Source organism: Lactuca virosa, chromosome 6 (assembly GCF_052849685.1).
Source record: "Lactuca virosa cultivar CGN04683 chromosome 6, Lactuca_virosa_CGN04683_v6, whole genome shotgun sequence".
Taxonomy (NCBI): Eukaryota; Viridiplantae; Streptophyta; class Magnoliopsida; order Asterales; family Asteraceae; genus Lactuca; species Lactuca virosa.
The window spans coordinates 104,613,777-104,632,780 of NC_136431.1; the positions used below are offsets into that span (position 1 = coordinate 104,613,777).

Here is a 19,004-nt window from a genome sequence, read left to right on the forward strand (position 1 = left end):
TAAGGCGAGCAGGCGGAGCCATCTGTATCCGTAGAAGGAGGAAAATATTTAGAAATAATTCAGCCTAGATATTTCTAGGAAGACGAAACACTCAGCTTGCCGAAAATTTCTCAACCTTGCCCCGACCCGAAACCGGCACCGATGTTTCAAATAGTAGGGGCCCTTCTACTATCTTCCACACAAGTTCCAATTTCGCAATCGCGTCTAGTTTCAAAATTTCCAGCTCGCTCTAGCCGTTAATTTTACATCTCTCTCACATGTTAACATTAAATAAGTGTGTAATCTAGCATTTTAAGACTAGTAGAATCCAATTCATAGTCAACAATTTAACATAAACATTTAACATAAGAAATAAGGCTTACTTGGCTGGCCGACTGGCACACCGCGACATCTTTCACTACTAGTCTTCAGAAAATTTGAAAAATCTTTTAAAAAAAGAGAATAAACTATTATAGAGCCTCAAATTTGAGTCTAGAACATCCACAAGAATGCCTAGTTCCCTCAAACTGTGGCTCTGATACCAACTTGTGACACCCAAATTTTTTTTTTTTTTTTTTTTTTTTTTTTTTTTTTTGCAACAATTTTAAACTTTTAAAACCCATCTTAAATTAAATTAAAACAACTGAAATAGTCATAACATAATCCATCAACTTAATAACCATATAAAATAAGTGCGGAAGTAATAATAATAATAAGGTCCCAACAAAATAACTAGTAGCGATGTCCCGATGCTCCATGTCAAGCCTTAGCCTCTTTAATCTTAACACCTGAAAAGTTATAAGGGAAAAACGTAAGCACAAAGCTTAGTGAATTCAAACACAGACATTGTACCAACATTCATATTTACTAGCCCTAATCCATTTTCCAATTATAACGATAAAGACAAAGAACGAATCAATGTCTATATTACGAGAAGGACTTGTAGGTTTGAACCGCACCGGGAAGATCCCGTATCATTTGGCCCTAATCACCGCACCTCACGAAGAGTATTACGTTGGTGATCTTACCTACCCACCGCACCGGTAAATCCGTATCCTTTGGTGGTGTCCCCATATCCATAATTAGTTACATACAGTGCACATGTACGAATTAAAACAATACTTATATAGCATGCTTTTATAATAAATTCAAATAATCACACACGAGCTAACTAGCAAACACAATCATCAATACAACGGTGTGAGAGAACTCACCTTGAGTGAGTATTAAGGATGGCTAACAATCAAATAATGCTACCAAGCTTGAGCAAACTTCAAAACCTCGCCTAAGAAGGACTAAAGGTTAGAAACGAGAAGTAATGAAGCTATGAGTTGAGAAAAGAGTAATCACAGCAAGGTCTCTAAAACAGACCTGCTGTTCAAAACGGATTTACTCCAAAATCTAAAATAGAAACATAGCTTTAACTAAATTTTATAGGAAACTATGATTGCTCAGGATTCCATAACTATAAAGAACTCATTCTAACTCCAAAAGATGAATTAAATATGAATTTTACAAAATGGTGTATCACTTCTGTCTCCAACAATACAGTCAAGTGATGTTGGCCAATTCTACCCAACTTGTGAGTAGAATTCGTCCAAAAGAAAATTAAGAGAAGTAAAGGACATACAAGTGAAAGTCTCAGAGTTGGAATTGAATGAAAAGTATCTCTCAAACTCCAGATATAAAATTCACATTGTGGACAATCACAGCACTAGCAAAAGCTGGTGACTGCCCACTGACCTGGAGTGTGGATCAATTCTAACCAATTTATAATTGGAAATAACACCCCATATTCTCCAGATCTTAAATTCATAATATAAGGAACATATAGAAACTTGGAATCACTCTGGATCCTTTTCCAAGCCTTAGAAATGATGAAAACAAAATGACATATCAGAACAGACCCGGATCAGACCTAACAGCAAAGATGCCATTCTTTCACATAGATAAAGCCCTTATCAGTGAGGTTGGCCTTCTTAAGAAAGTTAGCCAACTCAATGTGTGAACTTTTGGAACTGGTTTGGGGTCCGTTTGAGTTCTAGAGCTCCAGATATGATTTTTACAAAATGACTACAGATCTGATGGAAAACAGAATCGTAGCCACCCGTGATTCCTTTTTGGCTTATCCATCCTTCTCCTTTTGAAACACATTTTAAGATGTGTTCATCATCCCAATTCAGTCCCCATGATAATGGTGGTACTAAAAAGGGTTAGGGATCATTAGGATTTCATTTAGCCTCAAGGATGTAATAATAATCAACATGAAAATAAACATAAGCACATAAAATCATCATTCTCCCTTTTAGGGTTTCCATGATCTTTTGCCACATGTAATCCCCTAGATCCATCATCCACCATATATGGGGTGAAGATAGGATCTTGAGATGATGTATAACATACAATTACAAATAAAATAAGAAGGAGAAGAGGTGAAGATGAAATCATAAAACTAGAACAAGGTTATGAATCAAGTTGTAAGAAAGGATAAGGAGGTTCATACCAATACGAATCAAGGCTGGAAATGAACAAGAATTAAGCTCCAAATAGCCCCTTGGCTGCTCTTGATCCCAAAGAGAGAGAGGGGGACGATTTTTGAGAGAGAGGGAGGGTTTAGAGTGTTTTCCTTGTGTGTGTACCAAATGATTCAATTTACACATTAAGTACTATTAACTAGATGGACATTGCAAATAGGCCCATAGTCCATGGACTTCAAAAAGGAGTTTACAAGATGATCAAAAGAGTCCAATAACATAAGAAATTAGACATTGGTTAAATAAATTAACCCAAGGTTACAAGGATAATTAAATTAAAATAACCAAACGTACCGAGAAAACCCGGGGCGTTACATGTCCTCTTCGCCCCTGGTCCCCACTCGACTCGCTGAGTCAACCCTACACTCAATGGGTCATCACAGGTCGCGAATCGCGGGGCAACCCGACTAGACTCGTCGAGTCCCTTATGGGCTTGGCGAGTTTCTTCCATGAAAACACTCAAACAATCATTTGAGGTCACATCTGCTTCACCAACCAGTAGATCCAACCTTCTAACACTCAAAAGTCACGTAAAGGTTCAAACTTTACGTTCATGCAATGCTTATAAGACCAAAAATGGAGAAATAACCTTTAAAATGGGGTTTTACTCTCAAGGCTCACATGAAACCTCATAAAGCTGGAAGCTTGGGACCTTTTGGACCTCTCAAGGTCCAGATCTATCATCTATACACAAAGGGACCTCATATGCTTCACAATCTAACTCAAAATCGTGCAAAGGAAACCCTAGATTCAAGGAATCTATCAAATACACGAAATGGGAAGGAACTTGTACCTCAAAACGTGAATCTTAGTGTGAACAACACAGATCCAAGCTCCACAATCGATCTAGCTTGGATTTTCCCACTCCTTCTTGCAAGATCACACCAAAGGATGAAGAATTAGCCTCCAAATGCCCTCTAAGCTCTCTTTTCTCTCTAGGGTTTTCACAGGGGAGTAGTGGCCGCAAATGACGGCCATAAGGGCCTTTAAATAGGGCTTAGGCCCTGAGATTTAGGGTTTTACTTTACAGCGCGGACTCGCCGAGTCCACGCATCGACTCGTCGAGTCCGATCATTAATCCTAGTCAAGAATTCACGATCCTACTCGGCGAGTCTGAGCGCCTACTCGCCGAGTCCCTCCCTAAAACTCAAGATAAATACTTAAAATAAGATACCTAGGAATCCGGGTGTTACAATTCTCCCCCACTAGAATTAGACTTCGCCCCCGAAGTCTTACTCTGCAAACAACTCTGGATGCTGCTCCCGCATCTCCATCTCCGGCTCCCAAGTCAGCTCGGACCCTCTCCGATGTTGCCACTGGACCTGAACCAGGGGCACCTCCTTGTTCCTCAGAACCTTGACCTTTCGATCCCGGATCGCGATCGGTCTCTCAACATAATTCAGGCTCGTATCCATCGGAATATCCTCCAGCGGCACCACCGTCGATTCGTCGGCTATACACTTCCTCAATTGAGACACGTGGAAGGTATCATGTATCTGGCTCAACTCCGCAGGTAGCTCCAAACGGTACGCTACACTGCCCACCCTCGCGGTCACCCGGAACGGACCAATGTACCGGGGCCCCAGCTTGCTCCTCTTCCTGAATCAGATCACTCCTTTCCAAGGAGACACCTTTAGGAGTACGAAGTCTCCCACCTGGAACTCCAGTTCGGATCGTCGCCTATCCGCATAACTCTTCTGGCGGTTCTGAGCTGTCAACAACCTCTGTCTAACCTGTTGTATCTGCTCGGTCGTCTGAAGCACTATCTCAGTGCTGCCCATCATGCGCTGCCCTACCTCTCCCCAGCAAATGGGAGTCTGACACCTCCTCTCATACAACAACTCGAAGGGAGGCATACTAATACTCGAATGGTGGCTGTTGTTATAGGAAAACTCAGCCAATGGTAGGTATGTGTCCCAGCTTCCTCCGAAGTCCAACACACACGCTCGAAGCATGTCCTCGAGTGTCTGAATCGTCCGCTCACTCTGTCCGTCCGTCTGTGGGTGGTATGCGGTACTGAAATGCAACCTTGTACCCAACTCCTCATGAAATTTCTTCTAGAACCTGGAAGTGAAACGCACATCTCGGTCCGACACGATCGAGATCGGTACTCCATGCCGTGATATCACCTCTCTCACATACAAGTCTGCCAGCCTCTCCGCAGAAGAGCTCTCACTGATAGCAAGAAAATGAGCGCTCTTCGTCAGCCGGTCAACGATCACCCAAATTGCATCGACACCTCTCGCAGTCCTCGGTAGTTTGGTGATAAAATCCATGGAAATCTGTTCCCACTTCCACTGGGGAATCTCAAGTGGCTGCAACTTGCCATGCGGTCGCTGGTGCTCGGCCTTAACCCTGCGACAGATCAAGCACCTCTCAACAAACCATGCAACATCCCTCTTCATACAGGGCCACCAATAATCTTTCTTCAGATCCAAATACATCTTAGTGTCCCCGGGATGGATAGAGAACGTCGATATGTGCGCCTCCTCCATCATGGTGGTACGTGTCCCGCCTGCGTATGGCACCCAAATCCGATCCTGAAAGGTCATAAGCCCTCGGCTATCGGTCACGAACTCAGATATCTGCCCAATCACCCGCTCTCTCTTGCGGTTCTCCGGTCTTACAGCCTCTGCCTGGGCCTCCCGAATGGTGTCCAACACCGGAGTCATCACTGTCAACCGCATACAAATGTCTCGAATCGGGGCACTCTCCGCCCTACGGCTCAGGGCATCAGCTACAACATTAGCTTTGCCCGGCTGGTACATGATCTCATAATCGTAATCCTTTACCACATCCAACCATCTCCTCTGGCGCATATTCAGGTTGGGCTGATCCATCAGATACTTCAAGCTCTTGTGATCCAAGTATATGGTACACCGAACCCCATACAAATAGTGACGCCAGATCTTGAGGGCGAACACCACAGCCCCCAACTCCAGATCGTGAGTAGGATACCTCGTCTCATGAGGCTTCAGCTGTCTCGATGCGTATGCTATCACATGCCCTCTCTGCATCAGTACCGCACCCAATCCCGATATCGACGCGTCACAATATACCACAAAATCCTCCATCCCCTCCGGGAGGGCTAACACCGGGGCTTCGCATAATCTCTGGCGAAGTGTCTCAAACGAGGTCTGCTGCTCCGGACCCCATGAAAAAGCAACACCCTTCCGGGTCAACCTAGTGAGAGGCACGACGATCTTGGAGAAATCCCTGATAAATCTCCGATAATAGCCGGTCAATCCTAGAAAACTCCTGATCTCGGTGGGTGATCTCGGCACCTCCCAACTCATCACTGCCTCAATCTTGGTCGGATCGACCAATATCCCATTCTGGTTGACGAGGTGTCCTAAGAACTGGACCTCTCGTAACCAGAAATCGCACTTGGAGAATTTGGCGTAAAGCCTCTCCAATCTCAGAACTCCAAGGATCTCCCTCAAATGCTCCTCATGCTGCTCTCTGGATCTCGAATACACCAATATGTCATCGATGAACACGATCACTGAATGATCCAGCATCGGTCTGCACACTCTGTTCATGAGATCCATGAACGCCACTGGTGCATTGGTGAGTCCGAAAGGCATCACCACGAACTCGTAATGCCCATAACGAGTCCTGAATGCTGTCTTCTGGATATCCTCTTCACGCACTCTCATCTGATGATATCCAGATCTCAGATCAATCTTGGAGAACCAAGACGCTCCCTGCAACTGATCAAACAAATCGTCGATTCTCGGTAAGGGGTAACGGTTCTTGACCGTTAGCTTGTTCAACTCCCGGTAATCAATGCACATCCGGTGTGAACCATCCTTTTTCTTGACAAAAAGGATCAGCGCTCCCCACGGCGAGCTACTCGGCCGAATAAACCCCTTCCCCAGCAGCTCCTGCAGCTGTGAGGATAACTCCTGCATATCTGGTGGCGCAAGGCGATAGGGCGCCTTGGGGATAGGCACTGCCCCGGAACCAAATCGATACGGAACTCTACCAGCCTCTCGGGAGGCACACCCGGCAACTCCTCGGGAAAAGCATCCAGGAACTCATGCACTATCGGGACCTCATCGACCGACCTCGGTCTCTCTGCATCTACTCTCGTATCCACCACATAAGCCACAAACCCACTACAACCCTGCTGTAGGCTCTGCCTCGCTCTAGCGGCCGAACAAAATGCTGACCCAGAATGGGTACCCTCGCCATAAACCGTAAGAACTCCCCCACTAGGGTCTCGTATGGTCACCAACTGTCACTCGCAGTCGATAACCGCTCCAAACCTGCTCAACCAGTCCATGCCCACGATGACACAGACATCTCCCATCGTAATCGGGACCAAATCGATCGGGAACTCAACGCCGAAGATCTCGAGTACACATCCTCGAATCACATCAGTGGCATACACCGCTCTCTCGTCAGCTATGGAAACTCGCAAAGGTCGACTCAATGCCTCTCGACAGATACTGATGTGCTGACTAAAGGCTAACGACACAAAAGACCGACTCGCACCCGAGTCAAATAACACCAAAGCAGGTACAGAACTCACAAGAAATGTACTTACGCATATCATAATATAAGCATAACACCATAAACTCAAAATAAATAGATGAAAGAATACATACCAGCCACAACATCTGGCGCTGCGCGGACCTCCTCCGTTGTCAACTGGAAGGCTCTCCCTCGTGCCTTCGGCGCCTCGACCTTCACTGGCCGACTCTCTGCAGCTCGAACGGCTGCAGGGGCAGATCCCTGTGATGCTCCCTGGGCTGACCCCCGCAACTGCGGACACTCGGCCTTTCGGTGTCCGGTCTGGTTGCAGTGAAAACAAACTGCAAACCCCTTGGGGCAATCCTTGGCCATGTGCCCCTCCTTGCCACACTTGTAGCAAGACCCTGCTCTGCAAACCCCCTCATGACTCTTGCCGCACTTGCCCCAAGTGCGGCTCTTCTGGTTCCCTGATCTCAAATCGGCGGGCTTGGCCCGCTTGGCTGCCGGCTGGGACTGCGCCGATCGCCGATCCCTCCCCTGAGACTCCGCCTCCTCCCTGCCCTGAGTCTCGAGCTCAATCTCCCTCTTCCGGGCATTTGCCTGAAGCTCGGCAAATGTCCGGTACGATGAGTTCGCCACGAACTTGCGGATGTCTCTCCTTAAAATGCTCAAATACCGACGCATGCGTGCCTGCTCGGAAGACACGTGCTCAGGGCAGAACATCGCCCTCTCATGGAACATCCTCGTGATCACTGTAACAGACTCGGTACCCTGCTTGAGGGTCAAGAACTCCTGGGCCAAACGTTCCCTTTCCACCGGGGGAACGTACTCATCACGAAACATAGCGGTGAACCTCTCCCAGGTCACCGCGTCAAGCTCTGCAGAAGAGTAGTGCGCTGTCACAAACTTCCACCAGTCCTTCGCTCCCAAGCGAAGCTGGTTCAGCGCGAACCGAACTCTCAGATGCTCCGGGCAAGAACACGTATAGAAGCATCCCTCAACATCAGAAATCCATCTCATCGCAGCGATCGGGTCCTGCGTCCCGTCAAACTCTGGTGGCTTCGTGTTGCTGAACTCTCGGTACAGCAACGAGTCACCCCCCTGCGGCCTCGCAGCAGCGACGGCTGCGGTGGACGCAACAACAACAACATCAGTAAGAGCAGCATAACGCTCGTCAAAAGTCTCGATCAGGGTGGTCTTGATTGACCCAAACATCTCTGGTATCTCGGCTCGGATGGCAGCAGCCACCTCCTCATGAATCAACCTGCGGATCTCCTCATCACTAACACCACTGCTCTCCGGTGTGTGGCGTGTCCCAACCATGATGTCTCTCTGAAATACAACACAAAATATCATAGACTCACTCGAGTGTGCACACACTCGATATCCCATTCCTACTCGATCCCTGGTACCCTAAGGATTCTTACTTAGGCTGCGCACTGATCCGGTGTCTTCGGTAGTACGGGCCCAATACTACCGTCCACACCGCATCAGTATTCACCCCAAGTCCTCCTCCTAGGATCCCAAATCCCAAGTACTCTACTCTCACTATGCATAGTCTACTCTCTAGCAGATATCTCATAAGCTCCTCGCTGCTATCTACTCACTCTCAAGCATCTCCTAGCAGCAAAACTCCTAGGCTAAGGCATCACAAATCAGGCCACTCTAGTCCTAATAAGAATACCTGGCCTACTCTAGCATGCATAACATGTTATCTCATATCTCATAACACATAATATAAGGGTATTTTGAGAAATCATCGTTCGGGCGCTGGCTGATCGTACACACTGCTCTGCTCTGCTCTTTTCAAAATCTTTTTACTCTTTTAGAAAAATTTTGTTTTATTTCGAAAAATTCCTCAAATCCTCAGTTTGAGTTCAAATGCGCTCGAAGTTGCATCCGAATCCCTCAAACCAAGGCTCTGATACCAACTTATAACACCGTAATTTTTCAAACAATTTTTCACATTTTCAAAAACATACTTTCATTCATAAATATTATAAAAATGTCATTGTATCACATATCAATCCATAGACACACAACCCCAAGATCATAATGTATAAAACTCCTCATGTGTGTACTGATCATGCCGGCGCCTTCCCGCGATCCTCACTGGTACCTGAAACACATAACACAACACTGTAAGCATAAATGCTTAGTGAGTTCCCCAAAATACCACATATAACACATATTAGCCACTCGAGGCTGTAACTCTGTGGACCCTCCGGTCCTAACTCTGTGGACCCTCTGGTCCTAACTCTGTGAACCTTCCGGTTCTAACTCTGTAAACTCTGGAACATACACGGCATGAATCACATAGAAATAATGCAGTGTATCACAATCACATAAATATCATACAAGATACTTTGTCACATAACTCTAATTACCACTCTAGGTAAAGTATAGTGAGAAGACTCACCTCGGGTAACTCGGTAAATCTCGAGCTCGGTAAAATCTGGTCTAGCCCCCGCCTAATCACATGGAATAAGCACTCTAATCAATACAACCCTCAACGCTAGACTAATCCCTCTCTTAGTACTCTCAGAAGGGTAAAAGGCCATTTTACCCCTCTCATGGCTCAAAGACCCTAACATTGGCCAAACCCTAAAAGTCAACAAAAGTCAATGGTCAAACTTTGACCAGACTCGCCGAGTGCACTCGTGTGACTCGGCGAGTACATGCATGTCCTCTTAGCCCCTGGTCCCCACTCAACTCGCTGAGTCAACCCTACACTCAATGGGTCATCACAGGTCACGAATCGCGGGGCAACCCGACTCGACTGGTCGAGTCCCTTTTGGGCTCGGTGAGTTTCTTCCATGAAAACACTCAAATGATCATTTGAGGTCACATCTGCTTCACCAACCAGTAGATCCAACCTTCTAACACTCAAAAGTCACGTAAAGGTTCAAACTTTACGTTCATGCAATGCTTATAAGACCAAAAATGGAGAAATAACCTTTAAAATGGGGTTTTACTCTCAAGGCTCACATGAAACCTCATAAAGCTGGAAGCTTGGGACCTTTTGGACCTCTCAAGGTCCAGATCTATCATCTCTACCCAAAGGGACCTCATATGCTTCACAATCTAACTCAAAATTGTGCAAAGGAAACCCTAGATTCAAGGAATCTCTCAAATACACGAAATGGGAAGGAACTTGTACCTCAAAACATGAATCTTGGTGTGAACAACACAGATCCAAGCTCCACAATCGATCTAGCTTGGATTTTCCCACTCCTTGCAAGATCACACCAAAGGATGAAGAATTAGCCTCCAAATGCCCTCTAAGCTCTCTTTTCTCTCTAGGGTTTTCACAGGGGAGTAGTTGCCGCAAATGACGGCCATAAGGGCCTTTAAATAGGGCTTAGGCCCTGAGATTTAGGGTTTTACTTTACAGCGCGGACTCGCCGAGTCCACGCATCGACTCGTCGAGTCCGATCATTAATCCTAGTCAAGAATTCGCAATCCTACTCGGCGAGTCTGAGCGCCTACTCGCCGAGTCCCTCCCTAAAACTCAAGATAAATACTTAAAATAAGATACCTGGGAATCCGGATGTTACACGGCTGGTCCCACCTGTCTGGTAACCTGGCCCCACCAATCCCGGGCTCTGTCTCTCAGCATGCAAGAAGCAAACCCAACCTTTGTGTTGGGGTGCAAAGTTTTCCATGTATGACTTTGTAATGTGTTGACTTTTGTAAAACCCACTTGCATGTGGTGCATTAGCCTTTTGACTCATGAGATAGAGAGTGAGAGAGAGACATGTAAACACCTCTATATAAGGTGGGTTTAGTCCACTTGTAGAGGTGTGCTTGAGAGGTGTAAAAGTTGAGTGTGTAAGTGTGTGTTATTTATGTAGATGTAGATCTATGTCCCTTTTTGTAACACCATACATATTCAATACATCGCTTGAACACCCAAATCACCATGTTCATTGTGTAATCTTTAATTCCGCATGCCAAACCATGTTCTCAAGTCACTACAATTGGTATCAGAGCGGGTCTTCAAAGATCAACGTGATTTTTTGAAGAACGATTCTCGGTTTAGCAAAATTTGTCACAATTGGAACATTTTTTGTGAGCCTCTCTCTATGATCTCTCTTAATTTCATTGATTCGTGCGTTGCGTTCTTGATTTTTGATCGTTTTGATTCATTGGATCTAATTTGTTTCAATTCCTTTTGTTTGATCCAATTAAATTTTTTTTTGATCAAGCCAAAATTCGTTGAGACTCAATTCTGTTTGATCGTAATCCCAAAATTTAATCAAAATCTGTTTTAAGAGCCCAAATTTTGTTATTCGATACTGTTCATCTCCAACTATGAGCCCAAAATAAATGTTCAAATTCATTCGTCATATTTGAGTTTAAAGCCCAGTCGATTTTCTTTTATGACCCGATAATGTTGTTTAAGCCCAAAATCCAAACAAATATGTTTGACTCTAATTCACAGTTCATCATTCTTCATTCTAAAATACGCTTTATCGGTTGTACATCTTGTTATTGATTCACGTTTTGTTCAACTTTTTCTCATAGATTTGATTTCGTTTCGTCATCTTTAACATTCAATCAGTTTGGATTATTGAGTTAGACTTGTGAATCGGTTGTTTAAGGCTTCTTCTATTACAAGCCGATGAGGATCAAGTGAATCGGTTGTGTATGTTTGATTTTGATGAAATTGATCAAGAAATTTCAGATTCTTGTGAAGAACATGTGAAGAACTGATTATGGAACACTTTTTTTTATCTAAAAGTGGCCATTAAAATCGTCAATTTCGTGTTTATGGTTCTTTGACTTCGAAAAGTCAAACTGTGAAAAAGTTGGAATTCAAGAGATGAATCGGTGAATCGTATGATGAGATCGATAGTTACAAGATATTTTGAGGTTGAAAGAGTCGAAATCTATTCTGATTTCAGTTTAATTTCGAATTTGGAGGTGTCGATATTCTTGATGACGAACTCTATTGGAGTCGGTGGATGTGTTTTTGGGATGGTTGACGATTCGTGAATGAAAGAATCAGTTAATGAAGGAGGTAACGATTTCGTGAAGTTGGGTTCTTGAATTAAAAGGCGAAACTTTGATGATTTTATTTCGTTTTGGGTTGAACTGTGAAAAGCGAAGGAGGTTTGATGTCGTGTTCAATTTCATGAAAAACGAAGGTTAAGGGCTTGATAATGAAGAACTGAAATCGAAAAGTGATGTGGATTTTGGAGTTATGATGATTTCGAAAATTTTGGATTATGATATCCAGGCTTGAATCAAAAACGAAGATTTTGATGCTTCGTTAAATCGACGACGATTTTGGTTTCAATCAAACAGACGAAGCCTTGAAGTTTTTGGTGACTGAGTTGTTTGTATTTGGGAAGTTAACAATTGAACGAAATGTTGACATAGATGATTTTGGAAGAACCGTAAGAATGAAGTTTGGAACTGAGACGTATTAACGAAGATTTAGAGTCAATCTTCGAAGATGGAACTTGGATTCATTGGTTGGGTTTGGTTTGAAGTATTTGATATTGAGGAAATAACGAAACGAAGGTTTTGCTGTTCCAAAACTAACGCAAAATTGATGTTATGAACGAAAGCTAACCTGTTGATGTCAATGATTTTGGGAAGGCAACGAAATGTCGATTCAGTGGGTAAATACAAATGGTTCAGACTTAATTCAGAGGCTTTGAATGCCTTCGTTTTCGTTAAAATAGCTGTGAAAAATTTTCGTTGATTTGGTGCTATGATTGAATCTAACGAAGGGGAGAGAGAAAAACTTTCGTTAAAATCGTGCTCAAAAGTTTCGTTCATATGAGCAGATGATTTCGTACGAAAGGATGAAATTTCGTACGTTTGCATGAAGTTTTTTACGTTGCTGTGAATTTTTTCGTTTGATTGGGGTAGATGAAGTTTCGTACGAATTGAAGAAAAAGGCAAATGTTACGTAAATGACCCTTAAAGTTTCGTTAGTTTAACACCTTTTACAAATTTTCGACAGTTGGATAAAAAATTTCGTATGTTTTTGCACAAAGGGCAGAATTGTCGAAATTAGTCCCTGAGGTTTCGAAAATTTGGCTATTTTTGCCCAATTTCGAAAAAGGACTGTTTTTGTTGAGAATTTGAAGAAAATGCATTTCAAGCCCCTGCAGTTTATGCGAATTGACGTTTTCTACCCAGTTTCGAAAAGGGGGAGAGTTTCGCATTTTTGGCTGTTTTGGGCGCACTGGGTCACTGCAGAATTTTGAAATTGACAATTTCTACCCATTTTTGAGAAATTTTGTCAAAGGCGGTCCGTGAATGAAGTTAAAAATTGAAGATTTTTTGGATTTTCCGGATTGAAGCACAAAATTTATGCCACATGTTAAGGGGGATTTTTGACACGAAAAATTCCGAATAGAGCATGTTCTCTTTCCTTGAAGGTTTTATAATCAAATTTCGATTATTAAAAGGGGGAGAAATTTATTTGGAAATTCGAACTTGAATTTTTCATATTACGCGGATTTGAAGACCGAAGTGACCTTGAATTTTTGAAGTACACGAAATGATGCAATTGGAAGTTTGGAAGTGATTTCGTTTCGAAATGGGTTTGGATTTATTGAAGATTTTCGGGGTGTGTTTTTATGCTCAACTTTTGGGTGATAAATTTGGAGTTTGAGAAGCTCGTGATCATTCGTTGATGCTCGGTTTGTATGGTCTCACATCCTAGAGCCCAAATTGAAGAATCATGGAAGAATTGAAGATTTGAAGTTCATTTCGACATGTGTCACCCTTGAGGCTCGGATCGCGTAGTTGCTCGATTTTGGAAGATTTGAAGTGGGTCATCTATTTCTAACTTTGAGGGGGAGAATGTTGGGGTGCAAAGTTTTCCATGTATGACTTTGTAATGTGTTGACTTTTGTAAAACCCACTTGCATGTGGTGCATTAGCCTTTTGACTCATGAGATAGAGAGTGAGAGAGAGACATGTAAACCCTCTATATAAGGTGGGTTTAGTCCACTTGTAGAGGTGTGCTTGAGAGGTGTAAAAGTTGAGTGTGTAAGTGTGTGTTATTTATGTAGATGTAGATCTATGTCCCTTTTTGTAACACCATACATATTCAATACATCTCTTGAACACCCAAATCACCATGTTCATTGTGTAATCTTTAATTCCGCATGCCAAACCATGTTCTTAAGTCACTACACTTTGCCACATCCGGGCAAGAACTCGTGCGCTGGGCGTTTTCGATATCCGCCACCCAACGTCGACTGACAATGGGGTCCTTGACCCCGAAAAGCTTTGGTGCCCCACACGCCTTGAACTCCCGAAACGAGGGAGTTCGGGCCCCCAACTGGCCCGCAGCAATCTCAGTCCTGAATGATCTGAGTCTCTCCTCCATGATATCCATTATGCCCTCCTTGACCGTCCCAAAAATGACTGGGGTAGCGTCAAGGATGCCCCTGGTAACCTCGGCTGCAATAAACTCGTGCAGCCTCTCATCTATGCCGTCTGTGGTGTCACCCGATCAATTCCCGGATCCAGATCCCGATCTTGGTCCTCCCGCCCCGAAACGTGTCACTACCATGCTGAAGTGGAATATCATAAATCATAACGATCAGGATTTTCATAAAACGGATATCTCCACACCGGCCCTCCTTGAAGTTGTCAAATCTAACATTGGCTTGGGTACAGGTCATGTGCTTCCAGTAGTACGGGCCCAATACTACCTTCCACACCTACTTGTACCTTTCCCCAAGGCTCGACCTGGTAATTCCAATTCGTCCCAAATAAACCATATACTACCAACTACCGCGTAACCCACATCCTAGATTGTTCTAGGATTTCCTCTACCCACATCAAACAGACCAATCATCACAGGTTGCCTTTATGCATGCAAATTATACATATAAGAGGATCAAATAGACTTTCGAATAAAAGATTCTACCCTAGGACCACAACCAAACAAGGAACAGGAAGTAAGGCCAAATCGATCATTCTAAGGCTATAAGCTCCTAACCATATATAATTTTAAAAGCATACACATAGCAAATTCCATACGATCATCCAAGTTCAAATATCAAAATAGCATGACTAGCATATTAGGGATATACCTACTTGGCTCGGCTGATCACGCGCGTTGCACTCTCATCTTTTCCTTCTTTCAAAAGCTTTTTATGTTATTTTTGAAAACAATTTTACCCTTTCCTTAGTTTGAGTCCTGACACACCCGAGAGTATGCCCGAATCCCTCAAACCAAGGCTCTGATACCAACTTGTAACGACCCAAATTTTACAAAGAAATTTTTCATTTTTAATTAGTCAACCATTTTCATAAAACATAAAGATTCCAATAATCGTTTTCAAAACCATCAACATTACAACATTATTATTTTCAAAACATCAGAGTGTCCCCCAAACCAGATCGAAAAAGAGAGATAGAGTGCACGCCGCATCATCACGCCTTGCCTTTACCCTTGGGCTCCGAAGTACCTGAAACAAATCCACAAACGGTAAGCTGAAAGCTTAGTGAGTCCCCTAGAGCATACCCCACACAAACCACATATCATATTAGCTAAAAAGCTACCTCTACCACATATCACATGTCAATTACCCATGAAGCTATCTCTACCATTAGCCACAAAGGCTATCTCTACCATCAACCATAAAGGCTGTCTCTACCATTGGCCATAAGGCCGTCTCTACCATTAGCCATACGGCTATCTCTACCGTTAGCCACAAAGGCTATCTCTACCACATATCATGCACAAATACATATCACACCTCTACATAACAAGTAAACCAACTATCGCAAAATGGGCTGGCCTTGGTGCCTTAGACCCATTGGTATGGTGAGAAGACTCACCTCTCAAAGGCTGAACTGTCAAACTCGATTCAGGTATACCTGTGCTGCTCTTCCCAAACTTTTATAATCAATGAGTAAATATCTCAGCATAGTCCCATAAATACCCCCAGGGTCAACCTTGTTCAATGTCAAGGTCAACAGTCCATATTAACCTTGACTCGCCGAGTACAATCATTCACTCGTCGGGTTCCCTGCTTAACTCATCGACTCGCCGAGTCACCTGAGGGACTCGTCGATTTCCTTGGTGTTTACAGCCGTAAACCACCAACCATACACCTTTGACCGTAAACCCTTGGCCGAACACCCTTGGCCGAACACCCTTGGCCGTAAACGAGAAAATCCTCTCGACTCGCCGAGTCACTTGCACGACTCGTCGAGTCCCCCAAAGTTCATAATGATTACGGTCCTTTCCAGTGGGACTTAAGGTCCCAAACTTTAGATCGATCATCTCCTATTGTAGATTTCACGTAAAGTTACAAACTTTACGTGCATGCAAGGCCTTTCATAACCGTAAACACCAAAACTAATCCTCCAACAAGGTTTTCATTCATGGGGAGGGAATAAGCTTATAAAGCATGCAACTTTATGATATTTGGGACCTAGTGAGGTTCAGATCTGGAACCATACCCTTGTGATAGGTCCAGATCTAGGCTTGCTTCCATTTCCTCAAAGTTGGGTCATGAACTCCCAATTAGAATATAGGCTTAAGGTAACAGATTCATACCTCAATTTGATGCCCAAGACGAACTAGATGCTAGATCTAGTGTTTTCCCCTTGATTCTTCTTCTGGAAACTTGGATTCCTTCCCAAATTCCCAAAGTCAAGCTCTCAAATGCACACACTTCACACACCAGGGAGTTTGCGGCCGTACACAGTCTCTTATGATGTTAAGGGAGGCTACAAGAGCGTTTAATGAGGCTTATATAGGGGCAACCCCCAAAATTAGGGTTTTTCATTAAACAGCCCTGACTCGTCGAGTCAGCCTTCTGACTCGCCGAGTCGCTTCCGATTCGTGCCCCTGAAATACGACCCTACTCGACGAGTTGAGCTCCCAACTCGCCGAGTCCATGCTCAAATCCTTTCCAATTCAAACCAGGTGTTACATGATGGTGGGGAACGATTCAATTTTTGGTAACGATCTCATAATCCTAGGATATCTCCAGATTCAAAATATCGCATCCTTCAAGGCTTCAGCAATACAACAACAATTTCTGCATCTTGGATCCCCTGTTCTTAAAAAATCGTAGTCTTCAACACTCTTCCTGTTCTTGAATAGCAGCCTTTAACCATGACCCAACCTTATGTTAAAAAATCATTGTGTTCAGCACTTCTTCTTCTTTTCAAACCACAAGACAACAACATCGATATGTACTTATTCTCTTCTTTCTTGACATCTTATAAGTTGTAAGTAACTGAGTATATCTTTATATCTTTTATTTTTATTTTTTACATTTTAGAGTATGTTTTCGATTTAGATTTAATAGGTTTTTAGAGTAATGCATTTGGTTTATCAAGAGTCTAAAAGTTTTTGATTCCTTTATTTCTAAATAATATGATGTATTATACTTTTTTTTATCATTCATCATTTCTGATATTCATTTTTAAGAGATAAATATTGTATTTAATTATGATTTTAACATCTCTTCTAATTTTGATTTTTACAGAATTTTAGCTTTAGTAGGACAGTCATCGAGAATCTAGTTTTATATGTTTTTTAATACGTAAACTACAAATAAGGTTACCAGTTCTAGATTATACAGATTTTGAAAGGGTAATTAACAATTACGATTATATCAGATCATCACTTTTGAATTTTAAATTCCAGTCATCCCAAATTTTATTTTTCTATCTTTCTTATTCAAATATTCACATTTCACTTTTTGTGAATTTGATTTGATTTTTCTAAGAACAGGAAAAGAGAGAACTGCAAATAAGGTGTTTTGCTAATACATCTATTATAGAAAAGTTGGGTTTGAATAATAACAATTTATAAGCAGAAAGGAGTATTTTTTTTTTTTTTTTTTTTTTTTTTTTGTACCAATGTACCTTCTGGAATGAATTTTTTTTTATATATCATACGAGTTTAAATGATTAGAACTTTTATTGTTTATTTTTTTAGAATTTTCAAGATTTAAGGCCCTTTTAACTAAATTGCATAGGGCCTCTAAATTCTCGGGGTCGGCCCTGCCTGGTATTAGCGACGATATGTATTAGGGACGCCACCTTTAGGGACGACTTTTGAGTATTAGCTACGAGGTATTAGCGGAGACACAATTGAAACGACATGTCGTCCCTAATACCTTTAGTGGGCGACTTTCTTGACTATTTGCGACGCTTTATGTCGTTCCTAAAGGTGCCTTTTCTTGTTGTGTAAGTCACGACCAAGAAATGGAAGGTAGCCTACAATTGGCAAGGAACGAGGACCTGGTGGCAATGATGGTGCACCTGAAGAGCTCGAAGAGTTCCATCTCCGCCATAAAATAGCGAAGATCATTACAAAAATGGTGGCAAGTGAAAGAGTAAGGTGGTCTTTGTTGCTGCCCGACAGTTCCCACCACCATGATGAACCCTGGTTGCTGAGTTCTTCCATTTATTTTTTGAGAATATGATGAATATGAATACCATAAAACAATATCGTCTGCCGAATTTAAACCCCAAGCGACAGCTTTAATTATACAAACCAAAAATGTTAAAATTTTAATTGAAAAGAAAATACATTTAAGAATGTATATGCGTGACCCATATTTTATTACTTATTATCCGAAAGTCAAAACCGTGTGAAACCTTCTATTCTATTTATCTATTATTTCGGAAACGGTTAGGTACCATTCATTTTCTGTTTCTATTTTGAATTACACGTTCATCATCCTGTTAGCGACCAATTATGATATAATAATTTTTTTGGTTCAAGATTAATAATTGCTTAAATTATTACTAGGAAATTGAAAATGTCAATTCCATTATTAAAAGCCTTCCTGTAGGTGATGTTTTATATTTGAGAATTAAAGTTTTGGTCCATGTGGTTAGTTCAGATACTCAGATTCTCATACTTGGTCAAACATTTGCAATGTTGATAGATCGTGTATTTGTGTTATGAAGAACCTGCAGTGTTGGTCCCTCGTGCATATGAAAAATACTTTTATATCTTTCTTACTTCTTTTTAGTTATTTATAATAATTTATAATAAGAAAA

The 19,004-nt window shown here is 42.5% G+C and overlaps 1 pseudogene; it reads right to left on the reverse strand.

The window, feature by feature from the left end:
- LOC145119762 (cytochrome P450 76C1-like) overlaps window positions 1–18,413 on the reverse strand; it is a 74,215-nt pseudogene extending 55,802 nt beyond the window's left edge.
- Between the last annotated feature and the right edge of the window lie 591 nt (window positions 18,414–19,004).